Source organism: Schistocerca serialis, chromosome 7 (assembly GCF_023864345.2).
Source record: "Schistocerca serialis cubense isolate TAMUIC-IGC-003099 chromosome 7, iqSchSeri2.2, whole genome shotgun sequence".
NCBI classification, from domain to species: Eukaryota; Metazoa; Arthropoda; class Insecta; order Orthoptera; family Acrididae; genus Schistocerca; species Schistocerca serialis.
Window position 1 is genome coordinate 467883377 of NC_064644.1, and position 15315 is coordinate 467898691.

The following is a 15315-nucleotide window of genomic DNA, read 5'->3' on the forward strand; positions in this document are numbered from 1 at the left end:
AGTGGCCGTGCGGTTCTAGTCGCTGCAGTCTCGAACCGCGAGACCGCTACGGTCGCAGGTTCGAATCCTGCCTCGGGCATGGATGTGTGTTATGTCCTTAGGTTAGTCAGGTTTAACTGGTTCTAAGTTCTAGGGGACTAATGACCTCAGAAGTTGAGTCCCACAGTGCTCAGAGCCATTTGAACCATTTTTATATTCCTTTGTTCGCCGGTTCTGAGGAGAACCTCCTGATTCCCCACCTTGTCAGTCCACCTAATTTCCAACATTCTTTTGTACCTCCACATCTGAAACACTTTGATTCTGTTCCGTTCTGGTTTTCCTACAGCCCATGATTCACTAACATTCAACGCCTGTGCTGCAAATATACATACTCGGAAATACCTTCCTCAAATTAAGATCTATGTTTTATAGTGGTAGACTTCTGTTGGTCTGGAATTCCCTGTTAGCCGGTGATAGTCTGTTTTTTTATGTCCTCGCTTCGTCCATCATGGATAATTTTACTTCCAAGATGAGAAAATTCCGTACGTTCGTCTGACGTGTGGTTACTAATTGTTGTTATAAGCGAGAAGCGAGACGCTGTTCTCATTTCTTCTACTTCTGATCACTTTTGCATTTTACTGATTTAATCCCAATCTTTATTCTAAACTGGTCAGATTGCTCATTCTGTTTAATAGAGCATTTACTACTTCTTCTCTTTCACTGCGTGTAGCAATATTATCATCGAATCGTATCATTTGTAAACTACCGGACATTAAAATTGCTACACCAAGAAGAAATGCAGATGATAAACGGGTATTCATTGGACAAATATATTATACTAGAACTGACATGTGATTACATTTTCACCCAATTTGGGTGCATAGATCCTCAGAAATCAGTACCCAGGACAACCACCTCTGGCCGTAATAACAACGGCCTTCGTACGCCTGGGCATTGAGTCAAACAGAGCTTGGATGGCGTGTACAGGTACAGCTGCCCATGCAGCTTCAATAAAATACCACAGTTCATCAAGAGTAGTGACTGGCGTATTGCGACGAGCCAGTTGCTCGGCTATCATTGACCAGACGCTTCCAATTGGTGAGAGATCTGGAGAGTGTGCTGGCCAGAGCAGCAGTCGAACATTTTCTGTATCCAGAAAGGCCCGTACAGGACCTGCAACATGCGGTAGTGCATTATCCTGCTGAAATGTAGGGTTTCGCAGGGATCGAATGAAGGGTAGAGCCACGGATCGTAACGCATCTGAAATATAATGTCTACTGTTCAAAGTGGCGTCAATGCGAACAAGAGGTGACCGAGACGTGTAACCAATGGCACCCCATACCAGCATGCTAGGTGATACGCCAGTATCAATGTGCATTCACCGCGATGTCTCCTAAAATGGATGCGACCATAATGATGCTGTAAAAAGAACCTGGAAAATGTTTTGCCATTCGTGCACCCAGGTTTGTCGTTGATTACACCACCGCAGGCGCTCCTGTCCGTGATGCAGCGTCAAGGGTAACTGTAGCAATGGCCTCCGAGCTGATAGCCCATGCTGCTGCAAACGTCGTCCAACTGTTCGTGCAGATGGTTGTTGTCTTGCGAAAGTCCCCATCTGTTGACTCAGGGATCGGGTCGTGGCTGCACGATCAGCTACATCCATGCGGATAAGATGCCTGTCATCGCGACTGCTAGTGATACGAGGCCGCTGGGATCCATCACGGCGTTCCGTACTGCCCTCCTGAATCCACCGATTCCATATTTTGCTAACAGACATTGGACGTCGACCAACGAGATCAGAAATGTCGCGATACGATAAACCGCAATCGCGATAGGCTACAATCCGGCCTTTATCAAAGTCGGAAATGTGATGGTACGCTTTTCTCCTCCTTACATGAGGCACCACAACAACGTTTCACCAGGCAACGCCGGTCAACTGCTGTATGTGTATGAGAATTCGGTTGGAAACTTTCCTCATGTCAGCACGTTGTAGGTGTCGCCACCGGCGCCAACCTTGTGTGAATGCTCTGAAAAGCTAATCATTTGCATATCACACAATCGTCTTCATGTCGCTTAAATTTTGCGTCTGTAGCACGTCATCTTGTGGTGTAGCAGTTTTAATGGCCAATAGTGTATCTTTTAACTCTTATTTTTAAAACCTCTCTTGAACCTTTCTTTTGTTTCCAACATTGCTTCTTCGATGTATAGACTGAATAGTATGAGTGAAAGACTGCATCCTCGTCCTACACTTCGCAACTTGCGAGTGATCCCTTCCGCTGATTCCACGCGATTTTCTTCAGCGCCTCTGCACAGTGCTCGACGACCTCTGTCCGTCAGTACATGAGGTCTGTCTGGTCTTGAAGTCTCTGATCCCTCCTGACCGAACCACTCTGCTATTACTAATTGCTTACAACAAAATACTCCGCTCCTCCTTTTATTTTGTGGGGTCTGCCTCTCGTGGCTTCCAGTGGTCAATTCCTCCTCACATAGCAGTTTCCGTTTGCTTTTGGTCAGACAGTGTAAATCAATGCTGAGTTTGAGTTGCACTGATCGACGTTACACCTTGGTGTAGTTTTAGAACCTATGAACGACGACTAATATCAGGCTCTTCTAGGTGGTGACTTGGAGAAGTCCTTAGAGACTCGCTGAGACACGATCCCGTGGAAGTACAGTGTTACTGAAGTTAAAATCTTCTGGGCTATTAGGCCTCGTCATGTTTCTTCTAAAATGTTCAACGTTTCGACCACTCTGCAGGGATCTTCCTCAGGATCTTTTGGCGCTAGAACAGTAGCAGTAGTGGACACCAAAAGATCCTGAGGAAGATCCCAGCAGAGGGGTCAAAACGTCGAACATTTTAGAAGAAACATGACGCGGCCTAATAACCCTGAAGATTTTAACTTAAGTGACATCGGCCACATACTGTGTTACTGTCCAACTAACCAATTGCTGAGTGATGCCGGGTGTCTGCTTATATCCACGGTGGCCGATGGCTGTCCACTTGGGAACAATTGTGTAATATAAGGCGAATACGGTACATAGTTCTCGCCCAGTCTAAACATGATTATGTTGTGACCGAGTCACTGACAGCTTGGCACTTTGCTGCGTAGGCTGTGTCCTGCATTTACTGGGGGACACAGCACACATCGTTTGTTTCACACAACTGAATTTTCGTAAGAATTACAAGATGCAGAAAGAACATTCCTAAGAAATATGAATCTTTTCAGTACACGCAAGAAACTCCATATGTAGTTTGAAATACATAGTTTGTACACTAAATTTTTCTACAGCTTTGCTACCGTGTTTTGGTGGAATACTGGAATGACAACTGCTCCGACATCTTACATTGTGCATTATGTGCCGGCCGATGTGGCCGAGCGGTTCTAGGCGCTTCAGTCTGGAACCGCACGACCGCTACGGTCGCAGGTTGTATGCTGCCTCGGGCATGGACGTATGTGATGTTCTTAGGTTACTTAGGTTTAAGTAGTTCTAAGTTCTGGGGGACTGATGAGCTCAGATGTTAAGTCCCATAGTGCTCAGAGCCATTTGAACCATTTTTTTGCATTATGTAATTGTACATGTGCTCCTTACACAAGGTATGACTTTTATCATCATAAGAAATTTAATAATTGCAGTGAAATAAACAAGATGCTGTGAGAAAAAAATAGTATTATTTCGCATTACAGGATTAGTAAGTGACCAAAACTAACGAGAATCTCTAGAATAACATATGAGTAGGGTAACTACTGGCAGTTTTTTCTTTTCTTTCATTGACCTGTTCTTCTGAGTATGCTGTGCCATATCAAAAGTGTCTCATAATTATAAGACAAAGACAAAGCAGATGACTTGTCTGCCATAACAATACGCGCGTAAATTAACACAATTTCTTCTCCTAATAGTGTCGGCGTTAACAGAAGTGATAAAAAAGGACATACGTAGGGTAATTTTTCCCTTAGACAGTAAAGTGTGATAGCACCCGGATAGAATCTGCATGACCTTGAAAAATTCAGATGTGTGTGAATTCCTAAGGAACCAAACTGCTTAAGTCACTGGTCCCTAGGCTTACAAACTACTTAAACTAACTTACGCTAAGAACAACACACACATACCCATACCCGAGGGAAGACTGGAACCTCCGTAGGGAGTGGCCGCGCAGTCCGTGACATGACGCCTCAAACCGCGTGGCCACTTGTAACACCATAGCTCTAATGCTGTACTGATTTATTTTGCTTTTCTTTCATTTAATGTTACATTGATGTGCTTCTGTAAATGTGTTTATTTGAATCGATAATATAAAATTGTATATTCCTTTCTTTGTAAAAACTTTGATGTCCTGGTTTGGTTCAATGCAAAGTACTGTATCTTTCATTTAAACTCTTTGTCCCATTTGGAGGGAACAAAACTTACTGTATATAATTGAAATTTTGTGTGAATAATTTTTGGTAGAACGTCAATATGTGCAAATGTTCTGTTTTATTTAATGTATTTGGTTGCTGTTATGTAAACTGCTGATCCTCACTTAGGATTCTTAGTTATTCTATATGTAAAAGTTGTTGTGGTTCCCCTCGGGAACGGAACTGTGTAGCGCGCGCAAATTGTGGCTGGCCAGTGTAGAAAAGGTGGAACTGATAGTCAGTCGGGGACGAGCTACGAGTTGGGGACGAGCTACCAAACTGTGCTTTGTCATGTAAATGTTGCATATCGTGCTGGTTCCGAGAGAGGCTTTTCCTGCTGCTTCCCAATGCCTCGGATGGATGGATAAATAGCTGGAACTATTCTGGAATTTGTATCTGTCGTCGCCACCAAGAAACGACAGTCCAGCAATTCTGTCTGCGAATCCACCTATCAACATGCAGTTGCCACCACGTTGCGCAATCACTGTAACGTAATACTATAATGATGTACAGTGAAGGATCAGCTTAATGGATGTGCTAATGTGCTCAAATATAAGGTAAATTTTATCTGAATTTATGTACCTACCCCGATTGTTTTCCTCATCATAACACCTCTCAGGTTCCTCTCCGTTTGAGCTAAAGTGATATCCGAGTGTCCTTACAAAATGAACATTAAAGCCCAATATTTTGCTCATTAATGCCTCTTCAACATAGTAAAAAGAAAGTTAAAATTAAGGAGGCAAGAGAGTGAGTTAAAGTAAATGTTGTTTGCTGAAAATATTCCTATTAAAAGTGCTTATTAAAGTGCTGTTGCTAACTTCAAAATTAAAAGTTCTTAAGACTGAGGCTTATAAAGCAAATGATCACATTGTTGTCTGTAGTAAATTCTAAAAGGTGAGTCAGTTTCATGCAATTTTGTCAACATTGTGTTTCGCTGTAGTAAAAGTGAGAAAGCTGCAGTTGTGAAACGTTATATACTTATGTTTGCTATGTGTTTGTCTCTCTTGTGTATTAGAAGTGCATATTAATAGTAATGTTATAAAGACCATTCACTTTGTGTAAGCCCTGAAAGTAATAGTGTGTTTCGGTATCTGTTATAATTTTGCAAATAGTTTCTGCTGCTCTAACTGCTAGCTTCATTCTTAACGTAAACAAATGTATGTGTCAGAGTTCACTGCACTCTCGTGTGACAAAGTATAGGTTGTGTTTATCCACTAAAATTACTAATAACTATTTTCTTGAACGAGAATGTTAATCATTCTCTTGCCTAGTTAGGCTGGCGACCATTTTCTTTATCCATTAAACAGTGCAGATAAGCAAAATTTCGTTTGTTACTGTTCAAATGTATACGTAATTCTGACTTTCATTTCCGAAAAGCCACCGCCGTTAGGTACAACACGGTCAACATAACAAAATTCGTCTCAGAGGGTAACACTGCTCTGTTGCTTTATACCATAATTGCTTTAACAAAATAATTATATTTCACGACATGCCTCCTACTTTAAGGTTATGGTATAGCAGTAGCAGACGGGAGTGTTATACACTCCGTGAAGCTAATTATGTCGAAGGATGTGTTTACTATGTGTTTCTTTACCCCATCACATCTGCTTGCGTTCTTCAGAACATCGGTTCTTAAAGTGTTTAAAGACTTTTTTTCAGTAATAAAAACAATCTAGACCGCAGGTGACTGCAGAAGCCTTATGAACACGTTTCACCTTTTCGAGGTATCTTCAGAATTTGTTTGGGAACTGCTGGAGCCGGCCGCGGTGGCCGAGCAGTTCTAGGCCCTTCAGTCCGGAACCGCGCTGCTGCTACGGTCGCAGGTTCCAATCCTGCCTCGGGCATGGATGTGTGTGATGTCGTTATGTTAGTTAGGTTTAAGTAGTTCTAAGTCTAGGGGACTATTCACCACAGATGTTAAGTCCCATAGTGCTTAGAGACATTTGAACCATTTTTTGAACTGCTGGTAACTTAGCACTCATAAATAGTCAAAATTTTAGTATACACCTTTGGCGAAGGTATTCAGCAATGCTAAGATAGAACCACACTTATCATCTTGAAACACACACATTGAGAGGCACCCACATGCCTTGCTCATACTGTGGCATCAAGCAGTCAGGCCTGCAAGATGAGTGGTCTGCCAAGCGAGTGGATTCATTCTTATTTATCGAGTAACATGAACTCTAGTACTCACACTTAAGTTACAAGTTATCCTCCCATATGATTAATACGCAACGGAAACACGCATCTCACTATCAGTAATTTACAGAACTCTGACTGTACACTACGCACTGGCAATACCACATTTTCTTTTTGTCTTTTATTTAACGGCTTTTGTCAACACGTGGCCACCGCACTGAATATGAATGCCGCACACATTATAAATTCGGGACATTATGACAACATACAATTCGAAGGAAAGGTACACCAATCATTTTCTTTTCAGTATCTTATCTATTCCGATAAATTCTCTAACCTAAACACACAAATTCTACAACCTAAAACAATAACACATGAGAAATTCCGCCCAGTGGGCATGGCTTTACAATGGTGAATCTCTATATTATGGTCTCTTAATTACTTTTAACGCTACAGTGCACTTTCTGGATAGGATGGTGGATCTTTTCTTATACCTCACGCTTCGACTCTGACAATCATCATCACTAAACTTTCCTCCAGACCGAGCGGTACCAAAGGAACAAGCATAACCCACTAATCTTTTGAAACTACCTCGCTACTCTCCCATGCAAACCACACATACCCAAATTACATACATACACCACACTACAACATGAAATACTACACAGAGAATAGTCACAACATTATCACTTTCAGCTTTCCCACTTCAATCAATATTTATCTCAGTTTCACACGACACTGCCCCACTTCATAATTCCACTTTCCTACTATGAACTCTGGAGGTATTTGCACGTCTTCCTGTGCAATGCAAGCCAAGTGGCGTTGCTGGATAGACGGCCGACTCACCTTGCTTCTCTCTCAGAGTTTGAATCAAGCGTCACACGGAATCATATAACGCAAAGTAATATTAAGAACATCACACACGCAAGTCCTCAACTGATACCATGGACGAGTACTTCTCTTTATCTTTTGTCTCATACACAGTTTGAGACTCACACAGTACTCACCACGTGGAAGTACTCGTCTCTAATTTCAAGTCCTGCACACGCCATTTCTTAAATATTTCAACTTATGGTACACATGCTATTTCTTAAATATTTCAAATTATTGTACACACGCTAGTAATTCAGCTTAACTTAAGCACATGGAAGTATTTCAGCTTAATGCTACACGTGTTTTCATTGTGACCGTTGGTCACTTCCGAAGATTCCTACAATCACATTAATATTACCTGCCTGACATTTAATTCTCCCCACAAAAGTTCCTGAAATAGAGAAATTAATATTTCAAACTACTCTTAAATATTCCACTCTTTCATCATTACGGAGCACAACTAAAACAGGTCTTAACAGCACAAGATCCAGCGGCCGAGAGCTGAAACATGGCCGTTCTCTAGGTCCTCTCCCATCTCTGTTGAGGTGGGGGAAGAACCTTGCTATCGTATTGGTCAGCCACATTTCAGGCGCTCAAAGCTCTGGTAAATTTCATCTCTTTGGTCCCACCAAAGGTGGCCAAAGGATCGACTCAAAGATGATTATATATTCACATTCACCATCTGCGGTTAGCAGACGACCATACATTCATTCATATCACAGATCTCACCTAACTGGATGTAGGGATTTATTTTGTGGGAGTGCACATGTGATCAATTAAATAAATAAATTGTCATTCTTTCCCACACTGGTATCCGGCTTCGCTGTATTAATTGAAATTCAGTTAATTTTACAAAAAAATGTGTTGTTCTGACAAAAATAATGAAGTATGTTGTACTTATTTTCAATGTTGGGCGGTACTGTACCCTTTCACCACCGGCTACCCATGCAGAATTAAATGGCACGGTACTATCCTTGCAATGCGAGGGTAGTTCCGAACATTTTTTTAAGAAAGCTGTATTAGAACAAACGTAGCAAGTCATCAAAATAACCAGGAGGAGACCTTAGCCCCTGGTGACCTCAAATAGACGACCAAATGCTGTTACTTTACCAAATTATTGACACAGTTGTTGCATTATTGTACTCTACACAATCCGGAGTAATGTAAACATACATATTTACAACAATCCAAATGACAAATAAAACATCACATCATACAAATAAAAAATAATGGTGAGATAAAAATTGGCTTAGTTACCGGGATCTCCGCTATTTTTAGGAGTAATCCAAACTTCAATAATTCTAAAACAAATAAAAAAATACTAATTGTACTCATGAAATTCTAAATAGCTCACCGTCCAAACACAGAACAAGTAATTTGACATTCATAAATTGCAGTGTAATAATCTTTACACGGCAATATCTAAATACAAAACAAAACCAACAGAAGGAAAAAAATTGCGTACACTAGTTACACGTAGAAGTCAAGCTCCATATCAATACACGCAATAAACAGTTAGCAATAAGTGCTTGAATCCACCAGTAGGTCTCTTATCTTACTCTAGTGCTCATTTCTCTGTTGTCACACATTTAGACGACAAGAACTTGCATTTCGACTAGCCTTCGTTACACTTTAATGTGAAATATCACCACTGTGATAATAAAATAAGTGGCTTCAGTCACCACACCAACAAGATCATTACTGTCCACGACATCAAAATGCATCAATTAATTCCGATATTTGTAGTGCAATGCAAACTCTTCTCCCCTGTGACAACCTTACTGATCAATGCTAGAAGAGCCACTACGTTAGTATTACGCCACTGGCTAATAATTAAAGCATCATTGTACCAAATATTCTAATAAACATGCTACGTGAACTTGATATCCAGAACAAACAAAAAAAAACACTAACTATTCTAAACACAAATGTTAATAAAATACAATTAAACTTGCTGTCCCTTCAGGAATGAAACCATAAAAAAAACATTTACACAATTACAAATACATTATTCCCTATCTTGCGAGTCACATGGAATCATTTCATTCTGTGATTTTCTTGGGGTCAAAAAAGTTGCTGACAGGTTCCCTAGAAACACTGTCTCGGTGTCAAAGCTCTCCCATGGTTACCCAGACGAAAGTCTTTAAGTCACTCAAATCGGCACTTTGAACACGCACTGAACAGTAAACTGTATCTCACATTAAACACAAATGTCATAGTTACACTCAGCGTACCATCCACACGAATCCGGTCGTCCAGAAATGGCCCTACAACTACTATTACTCACGGTTCTGTCCTTTCAGTTCATGGTGTAATTACACGTCGTAAGTTCCAACAAACAGCACTTATTCCCGCACCAATTAAAGTAATGTCTCCTACTACAGACGCAAATGTCAATGTCCCACTCTAGTTTATTGCGTTCATACAATAATTAGTCACCAAACGACAACTGTCCTCTTCAAGAATACCAAGCGTCCCACATGCAATTCACAAAGCACACTTAACAAGTACTGCCAAAAGTTTATGGATCCCACCATTCAGTGGTCAAGACAAAACAAAACGATCGTCCTGTCTGCTAAAGACAAAATCTTTTCCACTACTCACAACGTGGGAACACCAGTCTTTCACTTTCCACCTTATGGAGACATACGAGCAGTCATCTTGCTTCACGGCTCCACAGTCCAGTACTAGTTAATAGTTGCTGGTAACAAATGCCCGCCGGGCCTTGCCGCGCGTCGTCCTTTCTGCCGTGGCGCCGCTGCGTGCGCCGTTGAGCAGAAGAAACCACCCGATGTTGCCTCCGCAGGATACTTTCCCCAGTCGTAAGGGTGGCGGAACTTATGAATGGCCAGTGGTACGTGCGTGTCGCCCCAGGCCGTTGACCTGCTGTAGCGGGCGCATGGAGTGTACCCCATTCGGCAGTGGAGTGGGGAGTGCTGCGGCTCTGTCGCCCGTCGCCATGGCTACGTCAGCTCGGCCTGCTAGCGGTATGGGCGTTACGACACCCAATCAGTCAGACCCTTCCGTGCATCTCGCAACATTACAGACAAAAGGATATATTTAAATACTCATTGATTACATGTATGATCTATTAGATACATTGCTAATAAAAGAATCTTTGTTCTAAAAAACATAAAACTATACACCCTAGTTTTCTACACATACATCAACATTTATCCCTTTTCTATATACAGCCCACACTTGCGCTGTTGATTGTACCTGTCGTCCCTCATACAAAACATGAAAGTGTAAAAAAAAAAAAAAAGGAGTAATAAACAATCTATACAACTCATAATTACAATCTAAAATAGTAGACTACTCTAACGTCCTATCACAATAAACATTTTAGAAACTGATGACTCTAAATCTACAACATACAATGCACCTTTGTGCTTGTGACAGACTGAAATTAGTATCTCTTTACATATTTTACCTTTTTTATTATATATAACAACATTTCTAGGACACGTATGTACCATCCACATGATGTCAGATCCTGACCTGCCATTGAGGTTCATCCAAATCAAACAATACACAATAATGTTTTAGTTACAGATCGGTAGCATCCCCTTTACAGGAGTGTGCGCGTTGATCACACTACTCTACGACTCTCACTCACCAGACATCACATTTTCCTTCTCATTCAATCCATTAATACACTAACAGAATAGGTCTAGAAGTCAGCTAGCCTTAACACCACCACTCACGACAACATACCGTACCTTTGCTCCCTTATACTCATAACACCACCACACTCACAACATACCATACCTTTGCTCCCTTATACTCAACCACATAACACATGAAGCTGTTTCGGAGATAGCATTCCAGTCTCCGAATTCGTCCTTTCACTCTGGCACCTCTCTCCATCGGCTTACCTCTGCATTCGCTTCATTCGCTTTACCGACGATTCCTCCTGCTAAATATCACTTTAGAATTGCGACATTTCATCTAAGAACAAAAATACACAAATTATTCAACCTGCAAAATAACTGTACACATTCTTGGTACCATTTTGATTAGTTATACTGGTACCAGGCTTCAACAACAAATATTATTTTTGCCAAATCGCAAATGTTATGCTAAGAATTAGATCTACACTTATATTACATCTTATGTCAGTATTCCACAACGTTCACCATCAGGATCACATACTCCCTTTATGTCCCTTCACATTGTGCAGTTGTCCTCATCTCTTCATTCGTATTTCGGCTCTCCGTCCGTCCATTACTCCATCATTTCCTGGTCTTCCTTCGCCATTGGCATCAATCTCTATTGCAGCATACACAGGCCTCTCTGTAACATACATCTAAGACATCTCCACATTATTAATTCTACTCACCTTTATTTACCACTGTTTCATCACGTCGAATCTCTATTTATTAATCACACTGCTTCACGTCGCTTCCCTCCTTAAATATCACCTTTATCCACTACTATTTATCACGTCGCTTCTCTATCTACCATCTTTATCCACTCATTAATCATCACGTCGTTTCTACTTTATCCTTATTCGTATGACAAAAAATACGTACATACACCACTCTGTCGACTCCTGTTCATGACTCATTCAACCAGTCTATTCCGTCATACTTCCTGACATCCCGCATGAAAATTCTTATGTTCGATTTGACCCTGCACAACGTTACACACCACAAATAAATACACTGACTATCTACCATAAATCGCCTACTTTAGATCTATCCTTAACTTTTCCATAATTTGATGTTAGAAATGTGATGAAGCCCACGAGATTGTTTTCCCTTGATCGTCTCAATCAGTACAGCATTTTCATGGACAATCCGCCTCACTCTGAATGGTCCACTATACACAGTAAGAATTTGCTAGTTAGGAATCTAAGTTTATATGAAAATTAAATGTGTGCAGAGAATATACAAGCTGGGAGAGATGGGACAGCCCAAGTGTTAGAAACTTTGGTGCTAGTGGCCTCTTTCACTAACACCAGATTCCGAACAACCATACACAGCACCTCATTATAACTGTCACCACGACTATGACATACTATAGATCAGATGGCATCTAATTTAAAAACTTTGATCACATTACTGATGTTACCTGTAACTGCAGTATAAACGTACCCTATTCCATACTGATCACAATGTTGACTTTTTACATTACGTGTTAAGTACCTGCAATAGTCAAATCACACTAATTACGCTGGACTCATTGGCACTATTACATAACATTTTTTTAGCAACTGGTCTTTCAGGAAACAGTGCTTTTACTTTAGTGTTCCAAACGAAAATTTGCAAATTTTGCTCTGAGAGACCAGCCTAACAGATGCCATTACTGGTGTTTTATTCTCTGATCAGAAGTATGGTACTTCAATTCCTACATATTAGTAGAGTATGTCTGCTACATAGACAATTTTCAGTGCCAGCTGCATGTGTTTTACAGCAAGATGTTAAGGGCTGATATGTTGGATTAGTTTCTCCTATTCTTCAATCCATTATGACAAGAATGAAATGCCAGGATTCCATGCTCTCCTGTCATTCTGATAGTTTCTGCCGTTCCTATCCTCGACTCTGTCTGACCTATGAGTCGTTTCGCCGTTCACAATGTTGCACTCATTACCCAGTTCCTGTAACAAGTGTTGAAATGACGCGGAATCGTCTAAGCCTCTGCCTGCTATCACTATATCTCTGCGCAATTTCACTGGCAACTTCACTATACAGATCCTAATGAGCTCCCCAGGTTCGTATGTCACATCCAAATACCTATTTCGTCTCAGGATTTCCTGATAGCACGACACTGGATCTCTTATACCACCTTCATTACAATTTGGCATCATCAATATGCTTTGCTTAACCTGGTCCTGCTTACTTTTCGATCAGAATTCATTTAAAAACTTGTCACAAAACATCTTGTAGCTACTACAGTCTTTAATAACTTCCTGCATTTTCACTCTAGCCTCGTCCCTCAAATGGTTACACACAAACTTCATTTTGAGGAGCGGTCCCCACGATGAAGGTAATGAATCTTGAAATTGAGACAGCCACAGGCATGGATGTTGGTAATTCTCAGGATCCGGAAAACAAGTGTACGTTTGTACCGACACGAAGTGCCTCCTACATTCTTCTTCCGCATTTATGTTTTCCGACCTTGGGCTATGCCCAGTTGGGTTTGCCACCTGTTTTATCCAACACAACCGTTCTTCTAACTCTCTGAGTTCGTCTTCCTCTTTCCGCCTATTTTCGTTTTTTGAATTTCTCTCCCTCTGCAGTCTACCTGGTGGTGTTTCACCTTCGCTTCTGCACGCTAATTGCAACTGTGCTAGTTCTTCCCTATGTTTCCTATTCGTTTCTAATTGTGCCTCTTTAAACTGTAAGAATGATTGTATCTCCTCCTGGTCGGCATAAACCTCTCGCTGCGTACTGTCAGATCCTGTTTCGCCTCTTATACTGATCTTTTCTACATCTGCGATAATCGTATTCATTCTGGCCACTACCTCCGCAACTTCATCCCTGTGTTTATTTAGCGCCATTTCCTGCCGTGTGACTTGAGCTTCCACGCTGTCTAATGCCCCTTGTTTATCTGCAAGTAAGTCCTCCACTATCTCTTTGATTCGCTCATCTGGCCACACGCCCCTATGTTCTGTAATATCGCTCTCTATTGCACTTATTCGCACCTCCAAATTATTGGTTTTTTCTTTCACGGCATCACATACTTGCTTCAACGCACCCAGATTCTTCTCCCCCTCATCTAACCGATTATTAACTGCGGACAGACGCTCATGGATAACTGTGTGTAGCTTCCTCATTGCCTCTTTATTTCTCTTATCCATTGCCTCCAATCTTTCCTTATTTGCTTCCAATCTTTCCTTAGTCTCCCTATCTCTCTCCTTAGTCTCCCTATCTCTCTCCTTATTATCTCTATCCATCATTTCCAATCTTTCCTTATTTGCTTCCACTCTTTCCTTAGTCTCCCTATTCATCGCTTCCAATCTTTCCTTATTATCTCTATCCATCCCCTGTAAAAACTGCAGTAGCACACTGTCATTTGCTACTTTCTGTGCGCTCACCTCGTTCGCCTGAGATACCGTAGCTTCGCTAAGGGTAGCTGCACTTTCACTGCATACCTGACCTAGTCCCGGCTCGCCCGCGTCGTCGGAAAAAGCCCCCGATTGTGAACAAAGGCCGCCGCTCAAAGGATCACCTTGCAGTGGTCCACTGAACAATTCAGCCCCTTCTGAGTGTTTGCCGTCCCCGCTCATTAACCCATGGTCAACAGCTACTTCCTGCTGCACTGCTACGTTCACCACAGAATCGCTATTCTCCATGGTGGCTACACTTTTCGACTGCGACCTAGTTACTACGGACATTACGCAAAAAAAATTATACCACGTTCTTCCAGCCTTGGACGATATAGCAATTAATTACATAAAAAAATAAAAGATCCTCACCAATCCAGAAAGAAGTTGCAAACAAAAAAAATTTCACTTCCTAGCACTATCACAATATATTCCATCAAAATAAAAAAAAATCTTAACAGCAAACCCTAACAGCAAAATATCCTGGCAAAATAATATCCTGACAGGGTCGAAATTACAAGAGGCACCCACATGCCTTGCTCATACTGTGGCATCAAGCAGTCAGGCCTGCAAGATGAGTGGTCTGCCAAGCGAGTGGATTCATTCTTATTTATCGAGTAACATGAACTCTAGTACTCACACTTAAGTTACAAGTTATCCTCCCATATGATTAATACGCAACGGAAACACGAACTGACTATCAGTAATTTACAGAACTCTGACTGTACACTACGCACTGGCAATACCACATTTTCTTTTTGTCTTTTATTTAATTGCTTTTGTCAACACGTGGCCACCGTACTGAATATGTATGGCGCACACATTAAAAATTCGGGACATTATGACAACATACAATTCGAAGGAAAGGTACACCATTCTTTT